Source organism: Bombus pyrosoma, linkage group LG9, assembly GCF_014825855.1.
Source record: "Bombus pyrosoma isolate SC7728 linkage group LG9, ASM1482585v1, whole genome shotgun sequence".
NCBI classification, from domain to species: domain Eukaryota; kingdom Metazoa; phylum Arthropoda; class Insecta; order Hymenoptera; family Apidae; genus Bombus; species Bombus pyrosoma.
Genome location: NC_057778.1, coordinates 9,201,932 through 9,219,309, shown reverse-complemented (window position 1 = coordinate 9,219,309; position 17,378 = coordinate 9,201,932). Strand labels below are relative to the sequence as shown.

At 39.3% G+C, this 17,378-nt stretch overlaps 1 long non-coding RNA gene across 1 annotated transcript in view; it reads right to left on the bottom strand.

Moving 5' to 3' along the window:
* Nucleotides 1-9,201: 9,201 nt before the first annotated feature.
* LOC122570729 overlaps nt 9,202-17,378 on the bottom strand; it is a 79,197-nt gene continuing 71,020 nt past the window's right edge. The window contains exons 4-5 of the long non-coding RNA XR_006317895.1: nt 15,192-15,380; nt 9,202-12,248 (exon numbers count right to left, since the gene is read on the bottom strand). This is a non-coding gene — a long non-coding RNA (uncharacterized LOC122570729). The remainder of the gene's footprint in view (nt 12,249-15,191; nt 15,381-17,378) is intronic.

Below are 17,378 nucleotides of genomic sequence, written 5' to 3'. Positions count from 1 at the left end.
TTCGATCTTTTCTCTTCCTTCCAATGTTGGTCAACATTTCTTTCGAATAACAGCTGACGTATAAAAATATGGAATAAAATTATATTCATCGTCAAAATTGAATAAATATCCAAGCGAATAAGTATTTATCTGAATGAGGATTTATTCAAATAAGAAATTATTAAGAATTTATTTGAATAGAGGTTTAATCGAAAAATGTATATTTAAATAGGGATATGTCGAAATAAAATTATATAATACATACAATTATTTATATTGCACCAGAGATGGACGTGCCACTAAACGTATGATATATTCTCAAGGTTCATTGTGCGGTTGTAATATTGACTTTTATAATTAACATTTTCCAAATGTCAGATTAGAAAATTTATCGTTCCTTGGTAAATTAATAACAAGCGTTATACTGCCATCCTTATATATTTGCACAAAATTAAATAAAAACAAATAATTATACGTATTATCGTTCGAGTAATTCTGCAATCATTATATGACTAAACAGAGAAAATAATTTGTCACGGATAAAAATATTCGAGTATTATAAATTTATTCAGATAATTATCTTACATCAATATTTATCCGAAACGATTCAACTGTCTGTCATTTTCTTCGTACACATATTTTACTCCTGCCTTCCTTGCTTTCTACTTTCCTATTTATCATTCTCCTGGCACGTACAGACATTTTATTTCGCCTTTTTAGACGAAATTCGATCTCTCTCTTCTCCGCTTTGCTATTTATCGTTTCCCTTCTACGTACAGAACTTAAACGGACTTCAGATTCGATCCAGATAAAGTCTGGAAAGACCTTAATGCATCTCAATGTTCGCACAGCCTTTCCAGATAAAGTCCAGATAAAATCTAAACCTAATTTACAAACATCACGATTGTCAATTGCGCCGTCTAATTCTCTATTCTTCGGGACGACGTGACTTTTCAACGCTCCACGCTCTTCGTTTCTCCTGTCCCGCGTCGGAAAGCTACTTTCCTCTTACGTAATCCCGTTTTCTGCCTTTCCTCGTCCCTTTCGGCCTCTCTGGCTCCGCTGGCTCCATCTTCTCCGCCCCACCGTTTATCCATCGGCCAGTTTCATCGCGAAATTCCTTTCCGAGTACGAACACCGACCGATCTCTGGCTTCTCCAGGGGATCGATTGCGATTCCATTGACCAACGCTGCGGTCATCGATCAGCATCTCAATTAGGTGAATCCGTGTTCCATGCAGTTGCATCACTGGTGCGGATATTTTTTTGCCGATTCGCAGCTGACATTTCCCGATGGATGTGCCACAGTTTCGTAGAAATTCTCGATGAAATTTGCAAAACTTCGTGTAGCTTTACCGTGCTTTCTAACGAAGATGCAAGCGCGATCGCCTTTCGTGCGATTGCGCCACGAATACGGACGTTACTCTCTGGAAGTCTGGAACTGAAACTTTCCAGTGATTTTGTCCAAGCTAAGTAGAAACTGTTGGTCGAACTTGGAAAATTTGAAGTAGCTTCGCTTCGCTTTTTATTCGACACTTAAATGCATTGCAGATGGCATTGCATCATCGATGTAGATCGATGTTTTGCTAGAGTTTGCGCTACAAATTCTTGGCGAAATTTGTAAGATTTTTAATGGCTCTATCGCGTGTTTTAATAAAGATCTGGATACAGTCGACGTTCATACGGTTGCATCATGGATATAAATGATATTTCTTAGGAATAATATTTCGAAACGAGTTTACTTTAATGAGTTTGATAGGCAACGTGTTTATGCGAACTTTGCACCTAGTTTCAATTCAATTTGCGAAACTTTTCGGTAAGTTTACTGCGCTCGTCGATACGCGTACGGATGAAAGAATGAAATTCTCCGAGACTTCGGTTTCATACAGATTCGATCAAACAACTCTAATTGAATGTAATTTTATCAAAGGCTAACTCTTGCTCGGCATTAAGTAATCTAGAAATTAAAATTATCAGAGATTAAATTTGGCTGAGATTAGATACTATTGAGAATGAAATTTCCTGGAAATCTTTCTTCGCGTCAGAAATTAGATTATCCATTTATACAGTCGAATATTTCTAGATTTAGATTTGACTAGAAATTAACCTTGATATTTTCGTCTCGAATTAACCTTGTCGAAGATTAAAGATTTATATATTACGTATCCAACGCAAACATTGCCTTATTACTGCATTATTAGATCGCATGCAATCTAATCGAACAGAGATTCGAATATTTCGAAATTTATTATTAGCAGTAAGCTTAATCGGTCTGTTCGTTTTTACGTCGAAATTTTTCGATCAAAAGAAAGAAAACGATAGAAGCAACGATTAGAAACGAAAGGATCGGCTTAACTCGAAACAGTGAGTCACGAAAGCGCGTTTGCAAATGGAAAAAGGCTCAAGGATGCTAGTCACATACAGGACATCGTACGTCAATCCGATGATACAGGCACAGTAGCGAACGATAACATTTATTATTCTTCGAGAAAACGAAAGAAACGATGGTAATATATCTTACTGAAATTACCGCGACGCGAGAATACAAGTAGAAATGTATAAATAGAAACGCATCGAGTCTTGATCGAGTACCTGTCGAGTGAAACGAACAGTGCTTAATTGATATTGGCAAAACCGTATCTTGCGAGGAATTAAATTTGTTAGGAATTATCGTTTGAAAGTTTCCTTGTTCCTATCGTTTTCCTATATTTCACCAAAATGGCTTAAAAAGAGAAAAATAAGGGTAGACAGATATCGAAGCGAACATTTTCGGTGAGAGATACGTGCAATTTCAGAGATAGAAACGTAACGATTTTGTAGTTTTGTAGTCTTGTAGTTGGATTTGTTGGTAGTGAGTTTGTAGATGCGATACAGCTATAGTTCTGCGGGATTCGTAAGACGGACGAGACGATTCTTAAAACATTCGATTTACTCGACTTTCCATTCTTTTCGCGTTATTCCATATCAGGTTAATGCTGAAATAATGGTACTTTCTATTTTATGATACAAATAGCTCTTCGGCAACGATCCTCCGTTTGTCTACATCCTTTTCTTCCTGCATTCACGAAACAAGAACACCATAAAGATAATTAAACACTCGTTGATGAACTTTCACGGGAATTCTGAACGTTTCTGTGTCTCGGGATTACATCAAATTCGCCTGTCGAGGAGTCTCCGATCGCTTCGATTTGAACGCAACAAGGTTTATGGACCGGTATGAGCTCGAAACTAATATAAATGCGAAACTAAGTCGATTTACATAATCGATAAAAATCTACATCGTCGACGAGATCAACGTCTATCGTCGAACGGTATACACCGGCATACGAGAAATTTGATTTCTAAAGGAAACGCCAACTCTCTCGAACTCCATCGATCTAAACTTGTCCGGTCTGTTCTAATAATCGAGCAATCTCACACAGCAAGGTACATTCTCTTTCCACCTAATAAATTACAGTTTCGAGTCACAGTTCTGAATCAATCTGATTTCGTGATGATAACATTTATCGTCGATGGAAGAGCGTTTTATCGCTGAAAGAAAGAGCAACTCGAAACAATCTTCTCTAACGTGGCAGAAAATGGCCTTTCCATTTGTCTTGCCAAACAAGCTCTGTCGTATCGTATTCCCTCGCGACGCAACCAATTTAAATGAAATTAAACGCAGCATGATGTTCCTTTGAGTCATCCAATTAGCGGATCACAGGCGTAGACGATCGTGTGCGAACGTCGGAGAAACATCGACCGAGGTGGCTCGGCTAGCAAACCGAATTATCGGTTTACCGGACTGATTCGATGATCGAGCGTGTCATTAGGGAAAAACAGCGATGGAAGTAGCAAAGCCGGTGCTCCAGCACGTGTTAACTGCCTTATGTAATGCAGTTGGCCGCAAACCTCGTCAAAGTTGTTGGCGAGGCGCTAATTAACAAGGCTAAAAGTGTTTTCATCGAGCTGCCTAATTAAAAGTCAGAGCAGTTTGCGAGGATACTTGGCATCGTTGACTTCGGCAGGGCGTGATGGGAATACACGAGCGAAGGAAATTTTGACGAGTATATTTGTTCTGGATGCTACGAAGACGATCTGATAGTGTTCGCGGCCAAGATTTTCCAGCTATTCCAAGCGATTTTGGAATTTTTAACGATCGACGTTTTCGAGACGCTGCAACTTTGGAAGTTCTTGCGGTGCGCAAACCCGGCCAACTTCCAAGGTGCTGAAACTTGCAAAATAGTGTAAATACCATTAAACTATCGCTTACGATCCACAAAATTCTCCAAAATTCATAAAATTCCTTACAACTTCGCGATCTCCTCACACTCCGCCATATACCTTGCTATGTGTACATGTACCTCTCAAACTTCTCGAAACGTTCGATCCAAACTACGTAGACCCCACTGAATTCTTTGAAACTTTTACTTGCTCGCGAGAGAAAAGGATTGTCCGAGAAGAACAAGGAGACAAAGTTGCCTTTCGTCGCAGGAATGCCGAAATAATTCCCCAAAATTCTCAAGATTAACAGAACTCCTCGGAGCTTCGTAAACTCCGTGCATTCCATTGGTATACCTTCCCACATGATCCTCAAACTTTTCGAAGCCACTCGATGATTCAGAACGCTTGTCGCTACTCCTTCTCAGACTTTTACTTTCCCGCGAAAGAAGAGAAGAATTCGAGGAGAAAAAGGGAACCGACCGGTGCATCATCGGTGACGTAAGGAGCGTCATGAACGTTTCGCGGTACATTCCGCGGTACTCGGCCACGGGAACGGTACCGTTTTCTGCGTGAAAGCAAGCACGTCGGATTTTGTCGTGAACCGTCGTGATTCACGCGCAGGCGAAAGGACGAGCAGCATCGGATCCTCTCGTTTCTGCGGTGCAGCGTCCAGTTACGTGAGAAACGCGGCTACGCATCCGTTCCAACGGATCCGCGTAACTTGCCAAACCCAGGAGGATGACGAAGGAGGATCGTGGGCAGCCGCACGCGCTCCTCTCATCCGTTTCGCGGATGATTCTGGCGATAAATTTGGAGGAACGGAGTGCTCGCGCGAGAGTAACAGTGAATTGGACATCGTCGATGATTTATGAGATAATTTAGAATGTCTGACGCTTGACTCGATGCTCCAGGTTCAAAGAGTGGACACGCACGCATGGAAATGTTGGTTAACGAGTTGATCGCGAACTTTATACGTTTCGCGCTGCCAGCCACGATAAATTCAAATATACTGTGACGTTTTATCGTTGAAAGCTATAACGCGTTTTGGGTACTTTCGTCCAAATCGTTCGTACGGCCGAAAATCTTTCAGTCCGTGAAATTTATATCACTTTAACCGTCTTAAAAGATGTGGCAAAACGTCACTTTTGGGGAGAAGGAAGAGGGTCATTGAAGACCGTCGCAGACAATGTGTTAATTGTCGCGAGATCTACGTTGCTCTTCTTCGTTAACAACGTCTTGGTGTCCTTTATTTTTTTTTCAATTTTTGAGGTTATGTCAGGAAAGTCTGCGATCATCGCGAAAGTCCTCTTTAATTCGCCTGAAGATCTCTTCGATCATTAAGAAAGCCTTTATGATATTAGCGAGACGTATGAAAAATTCGAAGAATATCTTCACCGCTTGTTAATGTGCTCGTGTGATGATCGTTGTCATAATTTACGCCGTAGTTAAACGCCTTGTTAAACGTTTAGCGACGGAATCGGCGAATAGAGGAAGAGAGAGAAACGGAGAGAACCACTGTTCGGCCATTAATGAATTCTTATTGAGAAAGGTCGCTGACTAGTGTTTCTCGTGGAGTTCAGGACGACCTCGAAAGGTTGGAACGAGGCCAAAACGAAAATCGACGGGTCCCGGACGAAAGGTGAAAGTTGTTTTTGTCATTCCGATGTTCCAGATCACAATGGCGCCACGACAGATTCTTCGGCGATTACAAAACGTTCCATACCATCTTCGACGTAACTTCCCTCCCACCCAAAATCTCTTATACGATTAAAATTGTCACGTACCCATAAGACGGCGATTTTCGTTCGAATTCTTAAAAGAAAATTCCTCCTCGTTTGCGAAAATAAAATACAGAATTCCCTTCAAGTACAGAGTTCCGTCAAAATTCTTAGCAAAGTATTTCGTCGTCGTTGGTAAAAATAAAGGACAATTCTCCTAAGGTAGCAATATCTGTACAGATCCTAAATAAGGAATCTCCTTAATTCTGAAGAAAGAATCTCTTTTAGCCGTTTGTAAGAATACAACATTTCTGGTACTCAGATCGTAGTACCAATCTTCATCCGAAAATTCATGGAATTTCTAATTTACCGGAAACAAACAGCACCTCACTCTAAAGATCGCTAGACCGTTAAAAAAATCCCCAAATGTTACTAGTTTCTGTGACCAGAAAATGTATCGGGTATCCCTAGATCGTAAAAATTTCAATGCTGGGAAATTCTTGCGTAACCCTTTGTCAGCCTGAGAACTTAACGAGAAACAGTGCGCCGTATCTCAGCCAGGAAGCTGGAGATTCCCGTCATTAGAGCACGAGTATTCGATCGATGCCATTAATCGATAACATCTACGAATCTGTTCGCGCAATTTGCCTGTTCCTCCGACCTTCCTTTTACTTTAACCGACGATTGAGAAACGAACACGTGTCGTCATATTCTTATTCCAAAATGGGAAACGCTACTGTTACCTATTTACCTCTCGAAGGCGATTAGGCTAATTTGTGCAACGGTGACCATAATAATTCGTACCAGTTTCCTACCGAACTATTCGCGATACGTGATATTTTAAATATTCTTAGTCGGTATATATTTTTTCGTCGATAACCGCGTTTAAAAATTGATACTATCTTTTTAAGGTAATTTTTATCGCGATAATCTAATTATCAAGTCGCATATATATAGTACTTGTTATCATTTTTTAATGGTAATTTTCGTAGAATATTCTTCGTCGAATCGATAAAGTTGCGAATACGGAATGCCGTTTCGTATTTTTATTGATAATCTTTCTTAGAACATTTATTCTGCGAATTTACGTCTCAAGTCAAGTTGCGCATCAAGCTGAACTTTTCTCGCGTAAATTCTATCTCCATCGATTGGATTCGTGACATTGAAAATTGAGAAACGTTCTTTGTGATTAATTGGACAGCGACGTTTATTCAAATATATTTCTTAATACTTCTCGGTTGGAAGCATCGCGATAATTCTATCGGCTAGTTTGAGGTTACGTAATTTTTCAGAGAATGAATTCGAAATTTAGAGGAGATATCTTGCCGTGATTACTTTATTCTTTTTTGGAGAGAGTTTCTCGAAGTCTGTCGGATGTTAGGCTTCGCCGACAATACGTAGATCGTTCGCGAATAATCGACCGATATCTTCAATCTCGGATAGCTCTTGCAGACCGGATGTAGAAGGAATCTGACAATGTGACACAAATTCTGACACCGATCGTTTAAATAATTTGCCAACGAAACAGGATTCGATGTTTATCGGTTGATAGAAAAATGCAATGTAACGCGTATCCGATATCGCTTTCTGATCCAATGAGAATCTGACGAGGATTCGAAAGAATGACAAGAATTTTAGTCTCTGTTGGGCAAACAATCTACGGAGAGATTTACTAAAAAATGATCAATAATCATTTTTTTTATTATTTTATTTTATATACTAATTAAATATTAGTGTTCTAGAGATCGTACCAACAAATGCATTAAATAATCTGAACCACTTTCGGTGAAAAATAAATGTACATACGCGATTTTATCAACTGATAAATAAGCAAAGTCCGATCGGTGTTCTTACGCCCTCTGCAATGTACTAAGTGAACGTACATGGCTGCATTACTATACGTCGGTAATATCCATATTTCCTATTTGATATATTTTCTAACACGTACTGGATATAAATTGAATCTATTAAAACAGCAGATATTCAACAAGATGTTTCAGTTTACGTATTAATTTAAACGTAATCACGTACATTTATAAATCTTATCGACCATTGATACGTCAGTGACAAAGAGGATTGCGACAAATTGGGTTAGATGGTAGCACAATGCAAGGCAAGCATCATTAACTATATAGAATAGTAATTTGAAACTTTGATATAGATGTTTCTTCTTTTCAAATTGACGCGATATCGATTAACGTAGTAATCGATACGCATCATCCTTTACGAACTCGTAAAACGATACAACTTTCTTCATAATATTAATGCCATATTACGCGATACCGTGTCCTTTTCTTCCGTTTGCCTTATTTTCGCACAAACAAAGATCTTTTAAACAATGAGAAAGCGACATCTCTCCAGCAAAGAAGATACAGATAAGCAAGATCAGAAGCTGCGTTCTTCCGCGTCAGAACTCGTTTTACAATTATTCGAAAATCAGTCGAGTCGCCCCTGTTTACTCAGTACGTTAACCCCTTCTTCGACCCTTCTATTCGCCAGAAAGTCTACCTTCTCAAAAGTTGTTTATTACTCGAAACAAAACCGTCTACGAAATAATCAAACGTTAATTATGCTTATTACACGTTTAAACAAATATTCCATACTTTACGTCCTGTAAATATCCTACATCCCGCAGCCTCTATATACGTTTTCAGACCGGTCTTCAATTTTACCGATATAATTATGGCAATCGTAACTCGTTACAACGCGAACGAAATATCAAAACGTTTTACACACAGCGCCAAATATATACCGTACGTAAACGTTTTCCATGCTAGCTGTTCGAGCCTCGAGTACCTACTTACTTTCATGAGCTACCGTATATATACGTAGGTAGGACCACGTGTACGTGCGTGAGCTCGCTTTTACAATTCGCAATCGGTCGCAATATACGGGCAAGAACCGAAAGGGGAAAACTGGTCTTGAGCTGGTCTCGGATTGTCCAGTTATCGACGTTATCTCGTCTCTTTAAAAGGCGACTGTGAAAAGCCTCGGGCAAACCGTTCGCGTTCCAATGATCGATCAGCACCTTCGATCGCAGTTTCCTCCGAGTTTAGCCGGTCATTAGGACCTTAAAGGTCGCCACTGCCATCCGTTCGATCGCCAATACAGGCACACGCTTATATCGCCAATCGTTCGTCCTCCCGTGTTTACCTCGTTCACCTTTGAAACTCCGTCGGACGCCTACGGTGTAGAATTTCAGACGAAGGAAACGTTTATTCGGCGAATTATCTCCGCTGAACGATCGTCGTTTCTCGCAAATGTTTTTACAGGATTGAATGACAAATAGAGACGTCAGATGTTTTGCTTCAGCTTCGCAGTAGCTTTATTTAAAAATCTATCGTTTATTCAATTTAATCGAGAAATTATAATTATAAAATTTCATCAAGGAAGAAAGCGAGGAGTATGGAAATATTAAAGATGAGAAATACGACCTGGTATATAGTACGCTGATACGGAAGAGTATCAGGTTGAGACGTTTCAGGCAGCGCACCCCTCTGCTTTACAGAAATGTTTCATTTTTCTAACTTATCGACGTAACCAGAGAACGTGTACGAACATGCTGCAACGTTCGTGAAATTCTTTACAGTTATATACGTGTCGTCGTGATTCGTCCGACTTCTCTGTCGAAGAATTGTTGTTTTATTGCTTCGCGATGCAACGATTCGTGAGACGAGGAAAAAAACGAACCGTTGGCAAACGTTGGAAAGTTCATCGATGGTCAAAACTGCTGAACCTCTTCGAAGTATCTCTTCGTTCAAATCCTCTGATCCGTGTGTTTCAGTCGCCTGTATAAAAAATCGTCGCTTCACTCGCCCACGGCTTGTCCATGAAACGAATTAAGCAGAATAAAAAATTCAAGCCAACTCTTCGAAGCCCATCGACGATTACACGCGCGTGCACTACCGGCTGACTCAGATAAATTACGAGCGGCTAGTGGTTCCTTTACGTACAGGAAGCTCATCTCTTTCTCTCGCTCTTCCTCTCTCTTCGCATCGATTGTCGCGTTAGCAGGAAAATTTTCCTGGAAACACGAAATCCGCAGCGTGACTCATGGTGCCTCCAGCCAGATTCAAGGTCATCGATCCGCCCACCAAACGCCACGCTCCGCAGATCCATTTCTTTTCGCTATGGCCGGAGAAAAAGAGCCTGAACAAAAGGAGCAAACAGCGAGAAAACGAAAAAGCGGAACAGCAGAAGGGAAAAGGAACAAGTTTACGAGAGAGGTGGGAGCGGAGCGACAGCAAGAAACTGGAGGATTCAGCGACGAGTAAAAATAAATAGTTTTGCTTCGTCCGTTGTTTTTGTTGTTTTATCTTTTTCTTCTCTTTTCTTCTTCTTTTTTTTTGTTTTATTTTCTGAGAAACGAATTAAATCGATCGTTTCTCTCGCTTCACCGTGCCTGGTCTTGGATGGTATAAAAAAAAAAAAGAAGAAGAAGAAGAATCAATTTCGTAATTTTATGGTTACCCAACTAGATTTTCAAAAATAGATGGTTTATCGTTTGCAAGATTTATGGATTACGAAATTGTTAGATTTAAATTAAGACGGATGGTAGTGTTTTTTGAGAAAACAATCGATTCTGTTGCGCTTCGTTACTGAAAGATTCAACGAAAGACCTAGTTTAAGTATGCTTAGCCCTGACCTCAACCAGCATAATCCAAGTCTAGCCTTGATTTCGTCCAGGTACAGGCTACTCTGTACATATTCGGAGGTTAGTTTGCTTTCATTGTAAACATAAGTATCCCTAACTTTACGTAGACCTAGTTCGCGGCGATCCACAATCCTATTGAAATCCGAGTTTGATTTATCGTATGGTTAATAGCGAATCTATTATCGACCGAAATATAGTAAAACTTTAGCTTGCTACGTTCGATCCAGAATTTCCTGTTTGATCGTTTCGCGAAATGTTATCCGGAGGGGACGATAATTCTCGTCTGTCTCCATACGCCAGTGACGCGTCTGATACGACTATCAACCTTACGGGCTATCGTTATTTAATGGTGTAACAGTACAGGCCAAGTTATTGATACGAAGAGCATAAGAAACCGATAGGACCGACATTCCTCCCGGTCGATGCGATTAGGCCAGTGGTAATGGCATTTAAAGCTTCTGTTACTTAATTATCAACATAAACCCTCGTTGTTTCGTGTTCCAATTTTAATTTCACAGTGCGATTACTAGATATTAAACACATCGGTCGATAAAACAGGTGGCTGAGTCTGAAATTTTTATTAATATCGATCGAATACCAGCTCTATCGATAAAACTTTTTTGCGTACGCGTTGCGTATAATATTTTCACTGAAATCGAAATTCGTCGATATTTCTGCTTCCGAAGATGTTCGAGAAAAACAGAATTCCTGCGTATCGTCTATTTTTATCGAACGTGTTATTCGAACCGTAGATCCAACAGATAATTGCAGTTATTGTAATTGCAGTACAACTGAACCGTTCACTAGGAGATAAGATTGCGATGTTTGTACACGTGAAGACGATACTTTTTTCGTAGCGGACTAGTGATCGATCGGTATACCATTGGTCCGGGAACAATTGCTATTGATTGATAAAAAGAATTCTATTTTTTCTTTCTCTTCTTGGCGATAACCAGCGACCTTTAGAATGACGTCCCCAAGTATTCTTGTGATTCTTCAAAAACCATTACAGTTATCTAGAAATCCGCTGTTAAAGTCTACGAGATGCGCCCAATAGACTTTGAAACTTAAGAATTTTTTTTCAAAATAATTAACATCTTTTCTCGCGCAACTCGATGCTCGACCGAATCGTTAAACTTCATTTCGACAACTAATTCCCCTAAATACGTGGCACTACGCTTAAATTCCCTTTGACGAATTCGTCAGAGTAACAAAGATATATCGCGTCGCAGGTAATTTTCTAATTTCCAAAGATAATTATAACGTCGAGCTATGTTCCTAAGGAACAAATACAGCTACGAGACGTCGAAGGAATAAACCGAAACCCCACAGGGGTCATTAGTGTCCATTGAACAGACTGTCCCGGGCAAAGAATCGTCCCGTGTTTCCTCAGGTGTAAGAATGTAGGAAGAGTCGTGCGAGCGGATTGTGAGTCAGCAGGTAAAGACGTAGCGGGGTAGAAAGCTGAAAGAGCGGTTCAAGAGGGCAGGAATCCAGGAGAAACGATCAACATTCCCGGTGTAACCCCATGAGTCACCGGTTTGTCATCCCCCGGCAGCCGCATACCTGCCACCACCTGTTGCGCTCATTTTCTGGGTCGTGCTACTCGTGCTCGAGTTTCACCCTCTGCCCCTTTTCCTCATCACCGTGGCCAACCATGTTTTTCCACCCTGTTCCACCTTGCGCGGCTTTAAGCTGCAACGAAAGCGATTAGTGAATTTTCAATTGCCCGTTTTCAACGCGTGGGTAGAGGAAAGCGGAAAGTCGTTGCTGCGTGACAAATCTACGCTGGCTCACGACGGTCTTTGAATATCTTTGGAAATGCGAATACTCTTCATGAATAATGGAAATTTTTGGAAATTTCATTGTCAGCTGATATTTCCTTAGGAAAGTGTGAAGCGAATCGTAAATCTCCGAGTATCTTTTATGTTACATCGTTGATTAATCATTAGATTCAGCTAGAATCAAACATACGATAATCAGTTATTATTATATATATTATAGTACCATGCCAGAATAATTTACTTATAATTCTCAATGAGAATTGATTGTAAAATTCTTCCGTCTTGTAAAATCTTTCGTCTTCGAGAAAAGCTGATTTGAAAATATATCGCGCGTGTGCATCGCACCAGTTCCTATCCGAACATGTGCAAACATTATTTTCTCGAAAACAAGGTCTTACATGGAAAACTTTAATTCTACGTTTTTCTTATGTTTCTTAACGTATCTCTGACCGTTTACTTATACCTAGTCGATACTTAACCAAGTTCAAGTATACTGTTAACTATTAGGTTGTCCGAAAAGTTTCTTTCGTTTTATGAGAAAATAACAGACGCACAACGTTTTTTGTTTTATATTATTTCGTCGAATTATGTACAATCCGTTTTGTTCTGTTGAGATAAACACCGCGACATTTCACAGATTTGCTTTCACGTTTGTACGAAGATGCACTGTTGTAAAAAGCGAAAGAAAGACACTTTTCAGACAACCTAATATATTTCTCTTTTCAGGAAGAATCGCTTCTTATCGGTTACAGGACACGCTGCATACCAAATTGTTTATAAAATTGGGCAAAACTGCTAGATAATTTAATACGAACGAAACTTGGAAATTGTTGAAAATGACAACGTGAGCTCGCGCTCGCCATCTATATGCAGATGCGCTAGTTACAATAAATAGTAACTAGAAGATAGTTCTAGATACAATCGATAGATTTAATCGATAGGTCTAAGATGTTCTTTTGTTTTTATCCCTAGTCCATGTAAGAAAGTACAATAAAGATTTTTCGGCTCAGAATTGTGTGATAGATTTATCCAAAAAATAAAATAATAGCTACTGTGATCCTATCTTTGAATACAGAAATAACAACAGAAATTAGTTTCTAATACGCAGCAAAATCAATATTATAATCATCGAATAACGATAAAATAAACAATCTGAATATGTACATAGAAAATGTACGTTTAAATCACCAGATATTTCCTGCAACACGTTCGACGTGTGTTAAATATAAAAAAGACGTGTTTTTACGTGATCTACGCTAAACGCGTTAACGACGACGCGACTAATTACAACCGGAAACGCACGTGCATCGATTAATTCTCAAAATACTGTCTCTACTCTCGAATCGATAATGAATTGTCTTGTAAATCTGTTCATTGAGAAAATCATTCACGTCGACACATTTTTCGTGGAACTACCGTGGAATGAAAGAAACGTTGCCGTAGTACTACGCAATATCGGCGAGTTCCGAGTTCCGAGAAAATTTCATTCACGATCGGTGCAGGATTTACGGCAAAGCGGCGCGCGTAGTTCCGGTTTCTGGCGATGATTCACGGCCACTCGAATTCCTTCGAGCGACCTCATTCACTGGATCGATTCTTCCGAGAATCGAAGCCATCGAAAGCATCCACGGATTCCCGCCTTTCTCTACTATTCCACGTCATTCGTGACGTCGATACTTCCTCGTGGTTAGCTTGAACGCGTTAACCAGGAAACACGAGTTGACACGTCTCGCTCGCACTCGCAATCTCATTGACATAACGAATTTTCTACTCGGCTCTGCTGTATTCAAATTCATCGGTTCCCTTTCGCTCAATTTAAGTCGTACGATATTTGTATCCGCAGAAATGGAAATCGCTGCGTTTCCATTTCATTCGTCTTTGTTTAATTTCCAATTTCAAGATTACACATATATCTGGCCAATAGGTGGCCCGCTAAAGTAAGTTTCGATTGTGTTAGGGTTAGGTTTCATCGCGAGGCATAAGCGTCAGAACCGAAGGCAACGACGAGAGAAAATAACATTTAGTTTTTTAATACTAAAACTACCACGCCAGTCAAATTGACTGGTTTTACAATTTTATTTTCATGTTATATTTTCCTTCCGCGATGATGTAATAACTTTCGCAACGATAACTAAAAGAATAATATAATAAACTCTACTTATACCGATAGCAGTCAAAATGACTGGTACTTGTCAAAGTGTGAAAGGGTGCTGCAATCTGTTTATGGAACCCCAATTAACCAGTTTCCTCGTTTTCTACAACTTGCCACACGTTTTTCAAATTTTTACCGCGTATCATTCGATATGACGATATCAGATATCAGGAAAATTCCGGATCGATCGCTAGATCGCTAAATGCTAATACTACCAATACCTAACACTAAAAACACTAGCAATAATAGTCAAAATAACTGGTTCTATAATTTTATAAATGTGTCAACCCTCGTTTAGGGATCCCAGATGGATTAATAATACCAAAAATGTACTACATAACATTGAATTGCTTTTGTAAGAAAGTAATAAATCAATAAATATAAAAATATTCTATTATTACGTATTTCTTAAAGACCAGTCATTTTCACTGGTTTTGGTAGAAATAGTTTCGCGTTTACCGTCGGTAGTTCTAGTGTTAATTATTAAAGTAAGTATCTAATTATAAAAATACTCATAGTGATAAGCTAAGAGGAAAAAGAATTTTAGAAATTCTATCGTCGTGCAGAGCACATCGAACCAACGTTTAATTGAAGGGCGTGGCGTTCTGGCTGCGGTTTTACTTTTAATGGATCGGTGATCGTTTGTAACAGCAATTCCAGACAGCTGGCCGCTTCATTAACGATCACGTAAGTGATTCGTACCTGCTGGTATGCCAGGCCATTCGGATTGTCGCATAGATACGTGACTCACGTACTTGTCGAATGGATAAACAACGTTCCAACGGAGATCCCATGTTTTCGATAATATTTGAACGGTATCCAGTTACGGTGTTCCCGATCTCGAACCGAACACCGGTTCGGTGTCGTTCCACAAACCGTCCTGGTAGCTACCTGAAATATATTTTTCTCCTTTTAATCAACAATCGCAATAGGATTGGATTTTTCAAAAATTATTTCATAGTCGATGATGGTGGATTTACGATCAAACCATGTACGTACATACCAGAAATTTGATTTACCAGCAATTTTATTTTCCAGATAATTAATTGTCTATTTGTATCTTTATCGTTTATCTTGTTCGTGTATCACAATTTGATACGAGAAATAATCAATGTAGCATTAATAATTTCGAAGTAGAAGATAAAACGAATGAAGAGGTAAACAAATCTCATTATCAAACAATCGTCTTTGAGTACTCTCGTCTGGTTGTTTACTGCTACGAGAGATAAGGTTGTTACGAACGGTGAGAAAACTCGTGACGTATTTTCGTTATCCTTCGATATCGAGATAGGAACACGACGCAATAGCCATTTTACGCGTACGCTACGATAACAGTTTCGACTGATAAGCAACGATAAAAGAGAAACAAAGAGTTAGAACGCATAGTATGCAGCGATGTCCTTTAACGAGAAAAATTCACCTTATCTGTTCCTGTGGCCAGCGTAACGCTTTGTTTTTATCGTTGTACGTTATCGTTATCTATTCGTAGATAAGGCCGTAATCGTGAACATTGTACGACCTCATTTCGCCTCGTAACCATTTCATAACGTTGCATCCTACGCTACTTTTCATTTTTCTCTTGCCAAGCAAATGAAAAGACAGTTTATCTGCGACGTAAAATTAATTGAATTTAATCAAATCGGATAGAATTCAACCGAATCGAACTAAATTTCGTGGAAGATCGGCAGATTAACTAGAAACGATTGCGAAGTATTTCAGTCGATGAAAACGACTTAGAATTTCAGAAAAAGATATAACGCGTTGGAATTTAAAGAGATTTGTTAGTGTTGAGGTTATTAGATGTATAAAGAGATAGACGCGTGGATAAATTATAAGGTAGAAAAATATATTTTAAATACAGAAGTGAAAAGTATAAGAATGAAATAATAATTTGAGCTGGCGCAAATCCGCACGCTAGCAGTGTTGCTCTATAACTGAAAAAACTCCAAAAAGCCAACGTCGCCCGTCGACTGTTTACGGTCTGCCTTCGTCCCAGTCTTTTGTCTACACGCTGTCGATGGCTTCGGTGCTTTAGAAAGCTAAAAGAACCAGATGTAGAGTTTTCTTAAAAGTGGTGACCTTCAACAGCTAGAGTAGAAAGAGGTCTACTTTTTTTAGATCTGTTGTTATAGCAAAATTCTCTCTTCTCTTATTCTCTGCTTCTTTCGATCGCGAATGTGTTTATGCGAGAAGCCGAGGAAAAAAACGAATAGATTCTTCTACAAGTTGATGAATTGCGTTATTTATTTGCATAAAAAGATGATTCAGCAGTAAACTCGTTTAGAAGCAAAATACGTCGCTCGCATATGTTCGATTTTGATACAGCAAATATCAGCCCGATAAAACCAAGTTTATACTGGAAATTAAAACGGAGATTCGTTTCGAGAAATACGATATCAAATACAAATAAGCTACAAATGCAGCGCTCAATTACAACGATCTATATATTCAAAAAAAAAAAAAAAAAAAAAAGGACAATTATCGATATTACATCGATACAACATATGCGTTTTTCTTTGCATTCTTACTCTTTCTATTCTCTTTTTCCGTGTTCGATTAATTCGTGCGAAAATGTATCGAGCGTGCCGATACAAAACGCGCAAAAGGATTTCAATAGGCATAAGCCTCAATACGACAAACGATGGAACGTAATACGATACGATTAAATAACTCGCGTGAAAGAAATGAAACGTTCTTCCATAAAATCACTTTTTATTTCGCGTACACGAAATAATTAGCAGGTTAATTATCGATCGATGGGATTCGCTTTCGCCATTCACCGAGCAGAAAGAAAGGAAGCAAGCAAATTAGTGCGTACTTGTTTCGCGCTAACAAGGCCGGCCTCGACTTCAAAATCCATCGCGTTTCTATCGCGTAATAATTACGACA